Source organism: Callospermophilus lateralis, chromosome 20 (genome assembly GCF_048772815.1).
Source record: "Callospermophilus lateralis isolate mCalLat2 chromosome 20, mCalLat2.hap1, whole genome shotgun sequence".
In the NCBI taxonomy this organism is placed as follows: domain Eukaryota; kingdom Metazoa; phylum Chordata; class Mammalia; order Rodentia; family Sciuridae; genus Callospermophilus; species Callospermophilus lateralis.
Window position 1 is genome coordinate 7020421 of NC_135324.1, and position 17389 is coordinate 7037809.

At 43.2% G+C, this 17389-nt stretch overlaps 1 protein-coding gene and 1 non-coding gene across 3 annotated transcripts in view; one reads left to right on the forward strand and one right to left on the reverse strand.

Moving 5' to 3' along the window:
• The window catches only part of Srgap3 (SLIT-ROBO Rho GTPase activating protein 3), a 246053-nt gene that overhangs the window by 19156 nt on the left and 209508 nt on the right, over positions 1 to 17389 (forward strand). The window lies entirely within an intron of this gene.
• Positions 14443 to 14516, reverse strand: Trnav-cac (transfer RNA valine (anticodon CAC)). Its single transcript has one exon. It is a non-coding gene; the product is annotated as a tRNA-Val (tRNA).

Here is a 17389-nt window from a genome sequence, read left to right on the forward strand (position 1 = left end):
TGGGGTAAGAAAAAAATGGCATGTGATTGGGGTGCTAGACCTCAGACCCTGGTCCCATCCCATTCCTTATCCAGGTGGCTCTTGCCCCTTCTCAAGAGATTCCAGAGAGAAATATGTGGTAGAGCCCACTGCCTGGGAAATGAACTCATGTCCTAAAGCTGACTGCCACAGTATGGAATTCTTTTTTTTTTTTTTTTTTTTTAACAGAGAGGGAGAGGGAGAGAGAGAGAATTTTAATATTTATTTTTTAGTTATTGGCGGACACAACATCTTTGTTTTGTATGTGGTGCTGAGGATCGAACGCGGGCCGCACGCATGCCAGGCGAGCGCGCAACCACTTGAGCCACATCTCTAGCCCACACAGTATGGAATTCTAGCGAGTTCTTGGAGAACTCTTTTGAGCAAAGTATGGTGGACACACAGGGCACCCTCCTCTAAGACCATCCCTGGTTCTTTCAGGGTAACTAAAGCAGGTCTTGGAGTCTATTACCCAAAGGAAAGAACTACAGGGTCTGACCTCTTTCCTACAGGGACCAGCCTGAACACCTGCCCTGAGTTCTGTCTGAGATGCTAGCAGGCCTAAATAACTACAGGGAGAAAACAGAGTTTTGGAGGCTTTGACCCACCCAGGCTTAACCTTTGACCTCTTTGGAAGCACAGCCTCTGGGGATTATGGTTCATGGGGGTATCCCAGAACCTAGCCAGTCCATAACATCACTTTTCCTTCCAGTGGTTGGATTTCTATGCCCTTGTGACCCTGATTCTGGGAGAAGTAAACAGAGTTGGCCCTCAGCTCACTAGAGGTCAATATCCCCCTCTCTCTCCAACCTTGTCTTTCTTCTGTTGCTCCCAAGAACTTAGCAGCCTATGAACTGCCTGTGGAGTCCGCATCCTTAGAACTGCACCAGATTGTGCCCGCCCTGCAGGCAGGAGCTGGGGAGCATAGCCCCCAAGGCTTTAAGAATGCCTCTTTGACATCTCTTTCCCTTCACCAAATGTTTGAAATAGTTCATGACTCACTAGGAGAAAAATTCAGTTTATTTTTTTTCAGACTAACACTAAGCACCAATCAAGAGGTAGTCTGTGGGCCAGTGACTTTTTTTGTTTTTGTTTTTTGAGGTGCAGAACAAAATTGGGCAACTTCATAGACAAATCTGTATTTCTGAACTATCTGGTTGCACTGCATACCCATTCTCATATAGCACCCAGAGCTGATCAGCAGTCCCCATTTTACAGGATGCACGCACTTTGGAGTTCCTACCATTCCCTGGCCCAGGAGCTTTTTGGTCCCAGTCCTCCATTCCCTCACACCTACTATTTCACTTATTTGTCTAAGCTTCCTGGCTTCTGCTGGCATGTGGGTTTGCCACTTGTAGATTAGGCCAAGAAATTATATTCTGTTTTTTGTTTCAAATTATGCTCATCAGCAAGGTATGTGGTGCATTCCTGTAATCCCAGCAACTCAGGAGGCAGAAGTAGAAGGATTGTAAGTTTGAGGTCAGCCTTGGCAACTTAGCAAGGCCTTAAGTAACTTAAAGAGAACCTGTCTCAAAAAAAAAAAAAAAAAAAAAAAAAAAAAAGCTCATCAGATTGGATTGAATCCTGAGCATTGCATGATTCAATGTCTGTGACATAAAATATAAAAATGACTCCAACTTGCCACCCTCCTTTTAAATTTTACAATGGAAACTCCCTGTTATTATAGTCATGTGCCTCAGAGCAAAGTGTGGGTCAATGACAGACCTACAAGCGTGGTCCCATAAGATGATATCTCCTGGTGTCGTCAGAGCCATCTTTGTGTAAGTTCACTCTGATGTTCACATAATGATGAACTCCCATGCCAGGGCATTTCTTAGAATACGTTTCTATCATGAAATGATGCACAACTGTATTTCAAGTAGAACCTTCTTCACGTCTCCTTAAGCATGAGTTTGAAGCTGGAATCAAGGGCAAGACACTACCCCCAAGGAGAAGCACTAGTGTGTTTGACCCTTATCCCTCCTTGAAGGGAATGGGAACAGGAGCCAACCTTCAGCTACTAGAGGCCACTAAGGACCCAGTGATATGGTGGATGATGTTCTTTATCACCTCTGGTAGTCACCATAATGCTTTTTTTTTTTTTTTTCTGTAGTTGTATATGGACAGCATGCCTTTATTTTTATGTGGTGCTGAGGATTGAACCCAAGACCTCACATGTGCTAGGCAAGCACTCTACCACTGAGCTACAACCCCAGTTCACCATAATGCATTTAAAAATCTTTCAATGCAAGTTTGATAGATTTAGCACAGTTTGCAAAGAGCCATTCTGCCCAGTGTGATCCAAGGACTCTGCCCTGGAATATGAAGTCACATAGACCTAGGACTAGTTCTCTCCCTTATCTATGCCTCTGTTTCTTCCTCCTTCAAATGGGTACCTCATTGGACTTATGAGGATTAAATCAGATAATCCATACTCAGTGTTTACCAAGTGCCTGGAATGTGGGCCACACTCAAGTGCTTTCTGTTATTATTCTTACCCAGATTTCCAGGGTTCAACTGGGTCCACGAATGAAATTTAGAACATCTCCAGCAGACCCAGCAGCTCACAGGCAAAGTTAGATCCACTAGCTTGTTTTGTTTGGCCTTTGCAAGCATTTACAAAAATGAATTTATTTCCAACATTTAAAAATCAAGAGAGTTTTTAAAAAGCGGGAGAGCTCACATAAAAATCCAGACTTCTGGCATCTCTTGCAAAGTGGGAAGATTGTTCTCAGAGGCAAAAAAATTGGCTGTCTCCTTGCTCAGGGCCCGGGTTTCTTCCAGTGTCCACTGGCTCACTTCACTAATTTTTGCTGCCTGCTTGGCTCTTGTGGCCATTTGAGTTTTTGATGTGGAGGAATGGACACAGCCTGCAGTCAACCTTCCATAAATATGATCTTCCGCAGATAGGCTTTGAAGAAGGTAGAGCACTATTTGTATTTACAGGCAAGGGTCCACTCTGCCACCTGCGTTACCAATGAAATGCAGAGCCAGAGGCTTCAGCAGTTTGTGGGGGCAAAGGGAGGGTCATGGTCCTCTGAAAAGAATCTGGAAAACTCCCAAAGATTTATACCTGGGAACTGAAGGCCACCACATTGCAAGACATAGGTGGGCTGAAACTTAATCAGGAGAAAGTGTGAAGTCTTGCCTTTATGGTTGAAAACCCAGCTGGCCAGGTGCAGACTGGGGAGAGATGTACTTAGCAGTGGCACTTGGGAAAACGACTTAAGGTCCTCATTGGCGATCAGTTTTGGTGTGAGTCACTATGGGGCAGCTGCCAACCTAATCTGATTTGGGGCTGTGTTTGTAGAAGTCTGGTGTCTGGGAGACCTTTCTAACAATTACAGCTGTCTTGAAGGGACAAGCAGGCAGCTTTGGGAGGCCTTGATTTCCCTGGTATAACAGGAGTTCAGGTAGGGGTGAGATGCCTGTGCCGAGCATTGTCACAGTGGAGATTTAGGCTCCAGAGGGAGATTTATTCTAGATGACATGTGAGGTCTTTGCCAATCCCAAGATTCTCTGCTTTCTGCGGTATAGTAAAAGGAAAAATCTTGCTCTCAAATAGAGGAAAGCAGGACACATTGGAGATGCAGCCATTTCGTCCAAGTGGAAATTTGAATTTCCATTTCCTGCAAGGTAACTTGGGCAAGATGTCATTGCCTCCGTACCACCCCTGACCTCTGCTTTCCTGCTCAAAGATTGGGGACAGGATCTGTTTTGCACATTACCGGTAATTTTTTTCAGCTGAACTTTTATGCAGAGCTTGCAGACTGGTGGCACACAGGCCAAATCTAGCCTTCACATGTTTTCTTTGGCCTGTACTGTGTCTTTTAAAAATGTGAATTTGATGCCAGTGTGTAAAAATGAGGACATTTCTCATAAAATCTGGACTTCAGCACCTTTTTAAAGAGTCAGAAGGTCCAGCAGTGCTGGCTACAAGGGAGTGCCCACTGCCTTTGGGCAGACTGAAGCTCTCACTTGCTGTTATTCTCAACCTCCTTACACAACCTGCCGTACCTGTTCACCGACCAGCCTGGCTCCTATTGATATTAAGTGTTTGCCGGTCTGGTGGTGTGGTGTTTTCAAGGGACATCCTGTGCTGTCAGGGACATCTGTGGGGTGCCACGTGTGACTCTGCTGGCTCATCTATGCAGCAGTGGGGTGGGCAGCTGGGAGTCCACTAGGGAGGGAGCAAAAGTGACTTTTACAGCTGCTTCTGAAATGTACCTGCTGCTCATGTCCACTCTGTCTCCAATTTTTTCACCTCAGCAAATACCCCCAGCTGTCTGAATGGCTCCGAGGCAACCAGTGGTTTTCCCTGGAGTGATTCTGATCTGCAGGGTTGGGACTTCCATGCCCCAGGCCTGCAATGGCTTCCTCTTCAGCAGCAAAGCCCTCCAGTTATTTGCAGATAGTATTCTCTCTGGTGGGGGCAGACTGACAATACTTGCCCTTAGAAAAAGTGGCTGGTAGGGTGGACGTGCAGAGAGACTGACTATAGGGATTTCCTGGAGGGGGTTGAGATAGTTGCTTTCAGGTGGATCCTGAGCTGGGTGCTGTTTGCTTGGAAGCTCAGAGTTGCGCAGGAAGCACTGAGAGATTGTGAAATGTATTATTTGAACTTTGTCCCCATTTCTTGGCAGACAACTCCTAAAATCCTTGGAATTTTCAATGATAATTGTCTTTTTGTATGCTAATTAGTTGACTGAAGGCTTGGGACTCAGGCTTGAGTCTGGTCACCAAAAAGAAAATCCTGCCTAGACATCCTAACCTAGGCAGGACTAGAGGATTGGAACCTTCAGCCCCAACCCAACTTCCAGGGAGGGGATAGGGACTGAAAGTTGAGTTGATCACCAAAGACCAACGATGTAATCAATCATGCGTATGTAATGAAATCTCTATGAAACCTTAAAGGACAGGGTGCAAAAGCTATTGGTTAGCTGAGCACCATGGGGATTCCTGGAAGGTGGCACACTGGATAGTCATAGAAACTCCCCTGTCTTTCCCTAAGTGCCTCACCCTATGCAACTTTTAATTTGATAATTTAACAAAGGAGCCCTCAAGAAATCTGGGCTCCTTTGTATTACCCTTTATAATAAACCAGTAAACATTAGTTAGGGTTTCCTTTGAGTTCTGTGAGATGCTCTAGCAAATTAATGGGACCCAAGGAGGACCCAATTGATCAGAAGCTCAGGTGCAATAACCTGGGGCTTTTGATTGGCATATGGAGTCGGGGAGGAACAGCCTGTGAACTGAGCCTCTGGGATCCAAAAATATCTCCAGGTAGGTAGTGGCAGAGTTGAACTGAATGGCATCTGGTATCAGAAGTGAGGGTTTAGCAGGAGAAACTGAGTTTGTTTTCTCAATCACCATGCTCTCTAGATGCTCCCCAATCAGGTTCAAAATCTCTCTTTCAGCTGCTGGGTTCTAGAGAGAGAGTAGAATGGGATCTTGTTATGAAGCTTTGGTATTTGCAGTAGAAATTGCAGCAACTTCCTCCAGAAGCAGAGGAATCTTCAAGGGCTGTTAGCTCAATGTCTTTTGGCTGCTTTGAGTCAAGAGGACTGAGGTGTAACTTAGGCCTGTTGGTTGGCTTCCCATACCATGGTAAACCTTGATAGATTTTCACTCTATTTGAGTTTATGTTTCTGCTTTCCCTCTCAGACTGAAGTTGTCTAACCTTTGACTTCAAAACCCTCAGGGTAACTTCTAGTGCCACTTCCTGGCATAGCCAGCCCTTTCTTGTGGAATCTCGTGAAGTGTCCTGCTGGTTTGAGTTATTTCTGGTATAGACATAGGGTCTCATCTGGCTGTCTGTCCATGGGGCAGCCATCTGGTGGCAATTTTGTGTTTTTACTGTAGTGGTCTTGGTGTCCTTTATTAAGTTGCCCTTTGAGTTTTATTTCCCTTTCATCTTTTCCTAATCTCTCTTTTAAGGATTTGTCCTTCTTAGGGCATTTCTTCCACACATCTGAAGGTATCTGCCAGTTGTGGGAATTTCAGGAAGGTATTATGTCTTGGGAATGGTGGGGATGCCTGCAATGACATGGCATCTGGAAGATTCTAAAGTCTGTAGGTGGGGGGAGCGGTGCGGGGGTCGGGGGGAGTTGGGCAGCACCATCTGACCTGCTTGGGGAGGGTTCAGTTGGCAGAATAGTGGATGGGTGGGCTGCCATCTCCATGCCTGCCTTCTTCCCACTTTCTTCCCCGTGCATTTTCCCACTTTTTATTCTGGAGGAGAAAATGGTGAGATGCCATTTGTAAATGACATGTCATCTCAGTGCTAATATCATTGCTGTTTCTTCGTTTGGCATTGTGGCCTTCCCTGCCTGACCTGCTCAGCTTTCCCCTAGTGCTTCTGAAGCAAAGTAGAAAAGGCTTGTGTAGGAACAAGTTGTTCTATTATCTGGATTTGGGTAACTCCCCGTGACAGAAAAGGACTGTGGGCATGGATTATGCATGTGAGGAGTATAAGGAGGGGCCTGAGGGGAGCAGGGTCCAGCATGCTTTTCTGCAGCAGCACTGGCCCCCTTCAGAGTACCATTGCTTGTGCAGTTGCTTTGCATGAGGAAACTAGAGTCCATTACACTCCTTGGTAGTGCAGAAGCCAATTGAAACTTCAAGAGAAATGCCCATCTGCTATCCAGGTCAAGATTAATTGATGCTCTTTAATGGAAACAAATGGACACTTAGAGCAGCCTTCCCATTAAGCTTGCAGTCATGCGCTTTTCTATGAAGGCCCAAGTGCTTCCTCAGAATCAGCAGGTTCTTGGAAACCACTGACTCCTGAAGCCATCTATGTCTGAACTCAGAGTGACTGGTGGGGAATGGACAAATAATGCCTTTGGGACATCTCATAGGGAGCCAGGACAAAAGGCTGTTTTCATCTGCCCTTGGTTCCCACAATCCCACACTCCTATCATGTCGCACTTGGTCTTCCCAACAATGCTGAGATGCAGTTGGAGTTGGGGTGACCTTTCCTCTATTTTACAGAGGATGTTGACTCTGGTCTTTGAGTCACTAGTCCCTCAACACTGGGCTCTGTGTTCAAATAAGTGTACTCAATATTCTTGTGTTTTGCCCCCTAAGAGATTCACAGCTCTTATTTATCTAATAAAGGCTCTGATAAATCCTATAGGAAAGAAAATAAATCCATCAATTTCTGAACTCATCAACTGAGGTACTATTTTTTTCTTTGTGGTACACCTGTTGGCATCTTACAGACATACAAATTGCTGTGAAGGGCCAGATAGTAAATATTTTAAGTTTTGTGGTCTCTGTTGCAATTACTCAACCCTGCTATTGTAGTGCAGAAATATCTATAGACGATAGAGAAATGAGTGAATAGAGCTGTGTTGCAATAAAACTTTATTTACAAAAATGGTCTATGGACCACACTTGACTCATGAGCTCTAGTTTCCCACCCCCTGTATGGAACAAACATCCTGCAGTATTCCTTAGGAATACTCAGTGGCCAGAGAGTATTAGACAGGGAGTGTACTCTCTGTCCCCAGAATAGTTGGCATGGCAATGTCTTGTTGATTGTTGCAGAGGCCAAATATGGCCTCCTCTGGGTATATGACTGCTAAGTCATGTCACAGGCTCTTAACTATTGATTGTATTTAGTTTTCACTGCTCTTTTGGAGTGAAAGACCCAGGAAACAGGCAAATTTCTCCCTTTGTCTGCTGTGTGCAAACAGTAAAGTGACTAAGTTGTAATAAAACTTTATTTACAAAAATAGTCTAAGGACCGGATTTGACTCATGAGGTCTGGTTTGCCACCCACCTGCTTCATTCTTCTTTCTCAGCAAGCCAGCTAGATTGGGTTATATGACAGATAGACAGTGGTTGCCCACAGCTCTCAAGTTCATTCACTTAGAGGTAAACATTGACCTCCCAGACTGTAGAATCTTTTGCTCAGATTCATTCTCTCTTTCTCAGTCTTCCTCTTTTTTTTTTTTTTTTAAAGAGAGAGTGAGAGAGGAGAGAGAGAGAGAGAGAATTTTTTAATATTTATTTTTTAGTTATCGGCGGTCACAACATCTTTGTTTGTACGTGGTGCTGAGAATCGAACCCGGGCCGCACGCATGCCAGGCGAGCGCGCTACCACTTGAGCCACATCCCCAGCCCAGTTTTCCTCTCTTCCTCCCTTTGTCCTTCTCCTGTCTTCTTTTCCTCCTCCCCTACTTCCGCATCACTGGGGATGGGACTCTAAGGGACCCCGTGTAGATCATCCCCAAACCAGTAGCCATGCCAGTGATTTGAGACTAATGACAGAGCTGTCACCTAGCCCTACCCCTACTGGTGGGGCAGGCAGTTTCCAGAAAAGAGGTTCTACTATAGCTCTGCCCTGCTTAGGGACCAAGCAGGTGCAAAGTTAAGTGTACCCTTTCATCCCTCAATACTTATAAACTAATGGAAAATAAATACATAGTAGTGATGATGGTGTCAGATGCACTAAGTTGTTTCATTTGACAGTGAAGAAGATATAGTATAAATAAGGGACTCATTTATGCATACACTGAGTGCAAAAAAAGATGGAGACAGGAGAAGTTTCTGTGGGCCAACATCATCTAGAAGAGTTATGAGCATTTATTTATTAATTAATTAAATTTAATTTATGGTTGAGCCATAATAATTGTACATATTTCTGGGGTACAATGTGATACATGTATTCTGTAATAATCCAGTCAGAGTAATTAGCATATCTTTCACCTTAACCATTGATCACTTCCTTGTGATAAGAATATTCAAAATTATGTCTTCTAGCTTTTTGTATATTTTGTATATTTTGGGATATACATTTTTTTTAATTCTAGTCATCCTATAGTGCAAAAGAACACCAGAATTTATTCCTCCTAGCTAACTGTAACTTTGATCTTATTTACCAATCTCTCCATGTCCTCCACCCATCCTCCTCTACCCAGTTTCTGGCCACCACTATTCTATTTTCTACACCTTTGAGAACAACTTTTTAAGATTTTACAAATGAGTGAGATCATGTGGTATTTGTCTTTCTGTGTCTGGCTTTTTTCTACTCAAAGTAATGTTCTCCGGGTTCACCTACATTGCTGCAAATGACAAAATTTCATTATTTTCTATCACAGCATGGCATTCTAGGGAGAGGAGGTCCAAGCTGGCAGGTGCAAGGCCTGGCCATGGGGCTGGGGGGTTCGGGAGCACAACTCAGGCAGTGGGGCTGGAGGTGGGCGGCACTGCCCATGGGATGTTACAGGGTGGTACATGTGAGAGTGGGAGTTGGGGAACAAGATAGGAACCCCAGGAACTAGAAAAGGGAGCAGCAGCGCTGGTGGTGACAGTGGACTTGCCACACCTTTCCTCCTGCCATCCTCTTTCCCCTCATTAGCACTGTCCTTTTGTCTGTCCCAGTTGCTCGGGACCTTGCAGCCCTTGGTTAGCCAATCATTCAGGGAGTCAGTGATTAATGTGGCTTGAGTTGTCATCCCAATTTAGTGCCATTTGCACTGGAACAGATGCTTTAAACGTCTTGAACCAAAAGGATTGTGCCTGGGATTCGGACAGACGCTAAGCCCAGAGTCCCTTTGTGGAGGAACTCTTGTTTGGGAATATAACGGTCAAACAAGATGCCTGCCAGCCCTGCCCTGGAAAGCTTTTAAGGCAGCAGCTGTTGGGCCATCGTGGGGGAAAAGTGCAGCCAGCACGGAGCCATCAAGGCCCAGCAAGTTTCTTAGGAGGCCTCCTCTTAACATCTGCAGCCTCACAGTGGGCGTGGCGAGGGGGAGAATGTGCTGGACTTGGAGTCAGCAGATTTGGGTGAGAATTCTTGATCTTCCTCTTCCTAGCTGTGAAGCTATTCAGCCCCCTGCATCTGTAAATGGACTTAATAATAACCACCATGCCCACTGTGCACCTGTCCCTGGCATACATTAATTGCTCAGTACATCCGTATTATGACTGAACCTCAAGTCCTTCTTGGACTTGTGGTATTTGCCTTAATGCTCTCCTTATGCAGGACTCCCCGACAACCATGAAGCTTCTGCTTGGAACTTCCAATAGCAAGGGACTGACCACCTCATAAATCAGACTGTCCCATTATTGAAAAGGCTTCCTTGAAAGGTCTTCCCTGAATAGAGCTGCAAGATGCCTGTGTCCATTGGAATGACCCAGAATACTCGTGGTAACATTTCTGTTATTTGAAGATGGCTTTCATGTACTGGGGAGTAGTTTCTACTGATGTGCCAGCTGCAATGGGTTGGTAGTGGTTGCTAGTGCTGTGTTAGGAAGGATTCTGAGGATGTTTTCCAGGATCTATAGGAATAAGAGTGTCACACCGGCTTTGGATTCAGGACACTGCATTTGTTTTCTCTGTTGAGTATTCTTAGGCTTAGATTCCCCCTTCATGCCACGGATGACTTCTTCCCTTACCTCTGGTCTTTTTTCTTGCCCCGTTTCGGCTTATCAACATTTGAAAAGCCATCTGTGTGGCCAGCCTCAGCAACCCAGCAAGATCCTCAGCAACTTAGTGAGACCTTGTCTCAAATTAGAAAATAAGAAAACAGCGGGGCTGGCATAATAGTTCAGCGGTAATGCATCCCTGAGTTCAATTCCTAGTGCAAAATTAAAAACAAAAAAGCACTGTCTGTCTGGCTGCCACTTCTTATATCCACTTCAATTCTAGGGTGGATGTGACCCATCTTGCTGGGTGGACTGGGGTCTTGCCTACACCAATGTTTCCTGGGAAATCCTCCCAAATAGGTGAGGAACATTTTGAGTTCTGTAGTCCACAGATAATCCATCTAAATGGTTGATGTCTTTCTTAAAATCTGGAGTCCAGGCTAAGTACTGTCTTTGAAAAGTACTCTGAATAACATGGAGACCAGAGAGACTAATAATATAGACCCTCCATCCTGTTGTGCAGCTTCTAGATGGGGTCAGCTTTTCCCTCGGTTGTAAAGCTGGAGCTGGAGCACATCCTCTTGCTGGGGCAAGAGGGATAGGAGAGCTAGACATTCGGGTGCGATCTCCTCCTGCTCCTCTCCCAGCTGCTCTTCTCGCCTCTCACAGGGGTAATGACACTGGCATATGGCCCACTGTGAGAGGAAGAACTGCAGCTTGAGCTGTTATAGTTCTTGTCTCCTGTCCCTTCCTGGTCTCCATGACTCTCCTAGGGGTTTGACTTCAGTAAGCCTAGGGCCTCCAGTGGGGGCAAGTGGCTCCAGCATAGCAAGGTCCAAAAGCCACAGGTCTCCTCTGTCACAGTGATGTGGTCTGCTCTGATGTCCCCTAGTCCATCCTTGAAGTATCTCCCAGTCTGGAGCAACATGAAAAAAGTAAGCACAATCTAGGAATTTTATAATTTATATCATTTATAATTAATATTTACATATTAACATAAATATATATAATTAAATTATGTAATTATATAATTATTTGCGTATAATTAAAGACCTGCTCTTTATTCTAAGTAATGTTCTTCCTTTCTGGTGTTTATGTTTATGTTCATGTACATGTATATGAAATTGTCCTTTTTTGAGTACCTGATACCCTTTGTGAGGTTAGCCACCCTTTCTAGACCTTCTGTGTTAGTCACAGTTCCATCACTATGACAAACATTATATAATGAGAAAAGTTTTATTTTTGTTTCAGAGTTTTAGAGGTTTCAGTCCATTGGATTGGCCCATTGTTTTTGGACGTGTGGAGAGGCCGCACATAATGTTGGGAGTACCTGGTGGTGTAGAGTTGCTCTTCTCATGGCTGAGATGCAAAAGAAAGAGAGGAAGAGATCAGATTCCCACAATCCCCTTCAAAGGCACTCCCCCAGTGACCTAAAGACCTCTCACTAGGCCCCACCTGTTAAAGGTTTCACTACCTCCAACAGTGTCAAACAGGGGACTAAACATTTAACATATAGGCTTTGGGGTCATTTTAGATCCAAACTATAGCAACTCTACCCACCTCATTTTGGGGGGTAGGGAGACTGAATTTTACTGGGCCTTGAAATACATATTTATTTATTATTTTTAGATGTATATGACAGTATATTTTGACACATTATACACACATAGGATAAATATAATTTCCAGTTAGGATCCCATTTTTGTGGTTGTATATGATGTGGAGTTACATTGGCTATGTATTCACACATAAGGATAGGAAAGATATGTGTGATTAATTCTTCTGTCTCTTCTCTTCCTATTCCCCCTTTATTCCCCTTTATTTAGTCCAATGAACTTCTAATTTTCCCCTCCCTTTTTGTGGGTTAGCATCCACATATCAGAGAGAACATTCTGCCTTTGGTTTTTTGGGACTGGAGTATTTCACTTAGCGTGACATTCTCTAGTTCCATCCATTTATTGGCAGATGCCGTAAGTTAATTCTTTTTTATAGCTGAGTAATATTACATTGTGTATATACACCACATTAGCTTTATCTATTCATCTGCTATAGGGCACCTAGTTTGGTTCTATAGCTTGATTATTGTGAATTGAGCTGCTATGAACATTGGCTGAGTCACTGTAGTATCTGGTTTTAAGTCCTTTGGGTATAAATTGAGGAGTGGAGGGCTTTGAAATCTTGTTTAGGCCCATTAGAACTCAACATGCCTCCTGGGAGGGTCTCAAAGAAATAGTTTGGCATCCCAACAAGGCCCCTGACACACATAACTGGCCAGGTGACTTTTATCAGTAGTTTAAAAGTTCAGTTTGTTTTAAAGGTAGCAGTGGTTTTATTTAGGTGCTAGGTCTGGGCTATCATTTAAGGAACATGGATTTGGATTTGGGATTTGGGAGACTCAGCTAATGAGCACCAGCCTTGTCATTTTTTTTTTTAATGGTGATAAATTGTACATAATATAAAATTCACCATCCTAAGTTCAGTGCCATTAAATGCATTCATGACATTGTACCACGATCACCACTGTCTACCTCTACAACTGTCTTCATCTTGCCAAAGTGAAACTGCACCCAGTAAGCACTAGCTCACACCTGTAACTGGTAGGTGGATCTCCTTATTTGGTCACCTGATTCTAATGCTGGTCACTTCTGGAAATACCCTCATAGTTGCATCCCAGAATAATGCTGTACCAGCTATCTAGGAATCCCTTACTCCAGCCAAGTTGACATCTAACATTAACCATCATAGTGTTGAACAGAGGAGGGCTTGAAATTGCAGAAGGAACTCAAAAACTGGAAGTGTGTGTGTGGGTCTATATTCAAGCTTCCATTTTGCTCTAATTTTTTTGAGGGGATCTTGAAAAAATCTCATCCCTTCCTTGGGCTTCATTTGTCACATGAGGGTTCTGGAGAAAGGGGTCTGTGTCTCCGGGATTTAAAGTCAAAATAGGTTAGATTTCAGCAAGACCAAAGAAGAATCACTGCTGACATTTGTTTGGATTAGAAAAGATGATTTATCTGATAGGGAGGTGGGAGCTGGAAGGCCTAACCTGCTGACATCAATTCCTGGACCCTTTGTTTTCTTTGTTTGGGTTGTTTGTTTAAATTTAGTTTATATTTTGAATAGGAAATATAGACACACAGTATAGTATGCAAAGCATATTATAAAGTGCTATAAATAGAGTGAGATATTTCCCTCCCAACTACTCAGCTCCCCTTCAGTTTGGGGAGACCACTTCAGTTTGGCCTTCCAGAGATTTGACTCTTTTTTTTTTTTTTTTTTTAAATTCACTGGTGCATTATAGTTGTACACAATGGTGGGATTTATTGTTACTGATTCGTATGTGCATGCAGCTCTCATTTTTTTTAAAAACCAGCACTCAGAAGATAGTTTTAAACATGGCATGGTTTTTGTATCTTTAACTTTCTGGTCTGAAAGGGTGACCAATTTGATCCCCTTATAGTGTGTGGTTAGTTTCCTACAGTGAATTTTCCTTATTAGTCATAGTTCCTTTCTGCAGCTCTTGGATGGAGACACAGCGTTTCCAGATCTCTCCATATTCCCTCCCTCTCTTCATTTGAATCAGGGAATTCTATAAGCACAGATCAGAACTGAGATATGACATCTGAGTGCCTTGCAGCTTTACCATCATGGATGTCAGAGGGGCTCATTTTACATAATTGTCTATTTTGATGACTTCTAAAATGGTTTCATAGCTTTCATGTTTTCTTTTGTCTAGGAGCTTAACTTGATCCTGCAAATAACTGCTTTTCTTCTCATCTATTGTTGTAAATTGCTGCTCAGTGAATGGGAAGCTCTGTTGAATGTTTCAGTCAACCTAGGGGGGATCTCTGAATTCAGAGGCATCTTTCTTGTTGTATGCCTTTGGTAAGATGCTTGGCCTCTCTGAAGCTCTGTTTCTCAGCTATAAAATAAGGATTATGCTACCTGCCCCATATGCCTGTTTTAGAGATTAAATAAAGCAATCAGAATGAGTATTTTTTTTTTCTGCAAACTCCTAAGGTTTTTGCGAATTATGATTATTTATTTTTGTGGTGCTGGGGATTGAACCCAGGGCCTTGTGCATGTGAGGCAAGCACTCTACCAACTGAGCTATATCCACAGCCCACTGCAATTATGATTATTGTCATTGCTTCAGAATTATTTATTAAACTTATGTTGTATTCTAGATGCCAGCAAAGGAGCTTGTGTTTTAATGTGTGTGTATGGGCATATGTGGTTGTGTATATATGTGCTGAGGAAGGGAGGGACAGTGGCTAATAAGCAAAGTAAATTCAGATAATAGGACCCATTAAAAAGAAAATAAAACTGAGCGATGGAATAGAGAATGAAGGGTTCTTGAGAAGAGACCAGGAAAAGTTTCTCTGAGTTGATCATCCAAATGTCATTTGAAAAGCTGAGAAAGAGAATCCAGGCCTGGGATTCTGCAAAGTGCAAAGGCCTAGAGCAGGAACAAGCTTGAAGAATTTTAGGAAAAAAAAAAAAAAGAAAGAAAGAAAAGAAAAGTGGTGGAGGAAATTTAGGTGGGTCAGGAGCAAGGTCAGCAAGGCAAAGAAGTTCACAAGAAGAGGTATGACAGGTTGGCCAGAACATGGTCATATAGGGCCTTGAGGGCCACATTAAGAGCTTGTATTTTGTTCTCTGTGCATTTGTAGATTTTAAGCAGGGAAGTGACATGCTCATCTTTCTGCTTTAGAATGATTCCTCATCCTAGAATATGGACATAGATTGTTGGTAAGCAAAGGGAATCAGTGAGACCAGCTGGGAGCTGTTGCAGTGATCCAGAAAATTCTCAGATGAAAGATCTGCAGAGTTTGAGACTGCATGCTCCTGTAGTTAATCAGCAGGTATTCATTGACCATATAAGGTTTTCTCAGGACTTTGGTTTTCATTTCTGGCGGACAAATTGGGCACCCTCTAGACGCCCATGTAGACCCGTGGTCTACATGACTGGTGCTTCCAGTGGGCACAAGGAGTGATATAATGTGAGGCCACCTCTGTTGGCTGTTCAAGGTGTCCCCACCATGAGAGCAACTGATTGAGAAGTGGAGCCTACAAATCTAGCCCAGGCTTTGCTCACTACGCAGTTCGCTGCGTCATGGAGCTGTGTGCAGGGAGAGCTGGGCATCTTTTTGTTCAATCAGCTTCAAGGCCCCACCTGAGCTAGTAGCAGTAGCCCTCAAAAAATCCCTTGGGATTTCTGCCCTGTGGCCTGGGTTTCCAGCTTGCTCTGCCTTCACCTTCTCTATTACAGATAATCCACATTCATTCTAACAAATATTTACTGGGCGCCGACCATGCACCAAGCACTGGGCTTACGTGGCGGACTGATAAACGGGCTTCCTGCTCTCAGGTGCTATGGTCGTGTGGAGAGCCTTTGTGTCCTTCTTCATGGCACCTGGAGAGCTTCCCTTCTTAGCTCCTGTTCTCTGAGAACAGAGTATCTCTTAGTTCTGAGAAAACAATGACTGCTCCCCACAACACACCCACCTGCCTTTGTCCAGACTTTGGAGGAGATGAGACCAGCATGGCTGAGAGACTCTTCTTAGCTTAGCCCCCACAACTCATCTCCTATAAGGAGAAACAAACAAATACAAAAGGTGGCACTGGGCTGGCACTGTAGCTCAGTGGTAGAGCACCTGCCTGGCACGTGTGAGGCACTGGTTTTGATCCTCAGTAGCATACACAAATAAATAAATAAATAAAGGCATTTTGTCCATCTACAACTGAAAAAAGAAATTCTCTTAAAAAGTGCCATTGTGGTTCCATTAGAAAAGAGATTATCTTTGAGCTTCAATGCTTAATTAAAATGTTACATACATTTTCTGTGTGTTTATTATAACATACTTCAATAAAAAGTTAAGTAAACATGACTGAAGTTCGTTGAGCTGCCAAGGTCTGAACTTGGAAATCAAGACAGGATGGGTCAAGCACATCCATCTGGCCTTCCTGGTGTCTTTGTCTGGTGTGGGGTCCAACAGCCCATGGCCTGTTCTTCAGCTTAACTGGTTAATCTGATGATTTTATCAGCTTTGGAAGAATCCATGAGAAATTGCTTTGTAAACTGTGGTGTCTCAAAATTGGCACTTGGGGATATACCTCTCCAGGGCTCTCATTCTCTCTTACTTCAAGGTAGCTGGCAAACAGAATTAGTCAGAGTTCACTTGGGGAACTCGGAATGAGAGTAAGACAGAGCTGGATGGTTTTCAGAGTTTTTTTTCCCAGACTGTGGTTGAGCTCAGAGAATGAGATTCCATTCAGCTTGTGACCAGATGTGGTGTCTTCAGTGGGAACTAGGCAGTCTCCAAACAAACAGCCAGTTTTCAACAACTCCTTTTTATTTACCTATTTGTTTTAATCTTTACAGTGTGTGTGTGTGTGTGTGTGTGTGTGTTTTATGTTTTCTTTTGTGTAGTTGTAGCGCTGGGGATTGAACCCAGGGCCTTGTGTTTGATAAGCACAAACTCGACCACTAAGATACTCCCTGTGTGTCTGATTTTAGATGATAAAAGTAACACCCACTTTCCTCACTACATTTTATTATGAAAATGTTCAAACATATATCCAAAGGTATCTAATTTTAAAAAATCAGATATATTAGAATCAAATCAGCAGGAAGGGATGTTCCTGGAGGAACATCACTGTTAACCAGTTTAGTGTGGAACTCTTCAGAATTTTTTTCTAAGTGTATGCTAATATATATTATTATGAGTGCTGTAATAATTTGATAATATTTATATTTGCTTCTTTTAAAGAAAGAATTTAACAATTTATCTCATACATCTTGGCATGTAAGAATTTATTGATCGGGCTGTGGTTGTGGGTCAGTGGTAGAATGCTTGCCTAACGTAAGTGAGGAACTGGGGTTTGATCCTCGGCACCACATAAAAATGAATAAATAAAATAAAGGTATAAAAATGTTGTATATATTTTAAAAAATTATAAGAAAAGAATTTATTGGTCTACCTCATTCTGT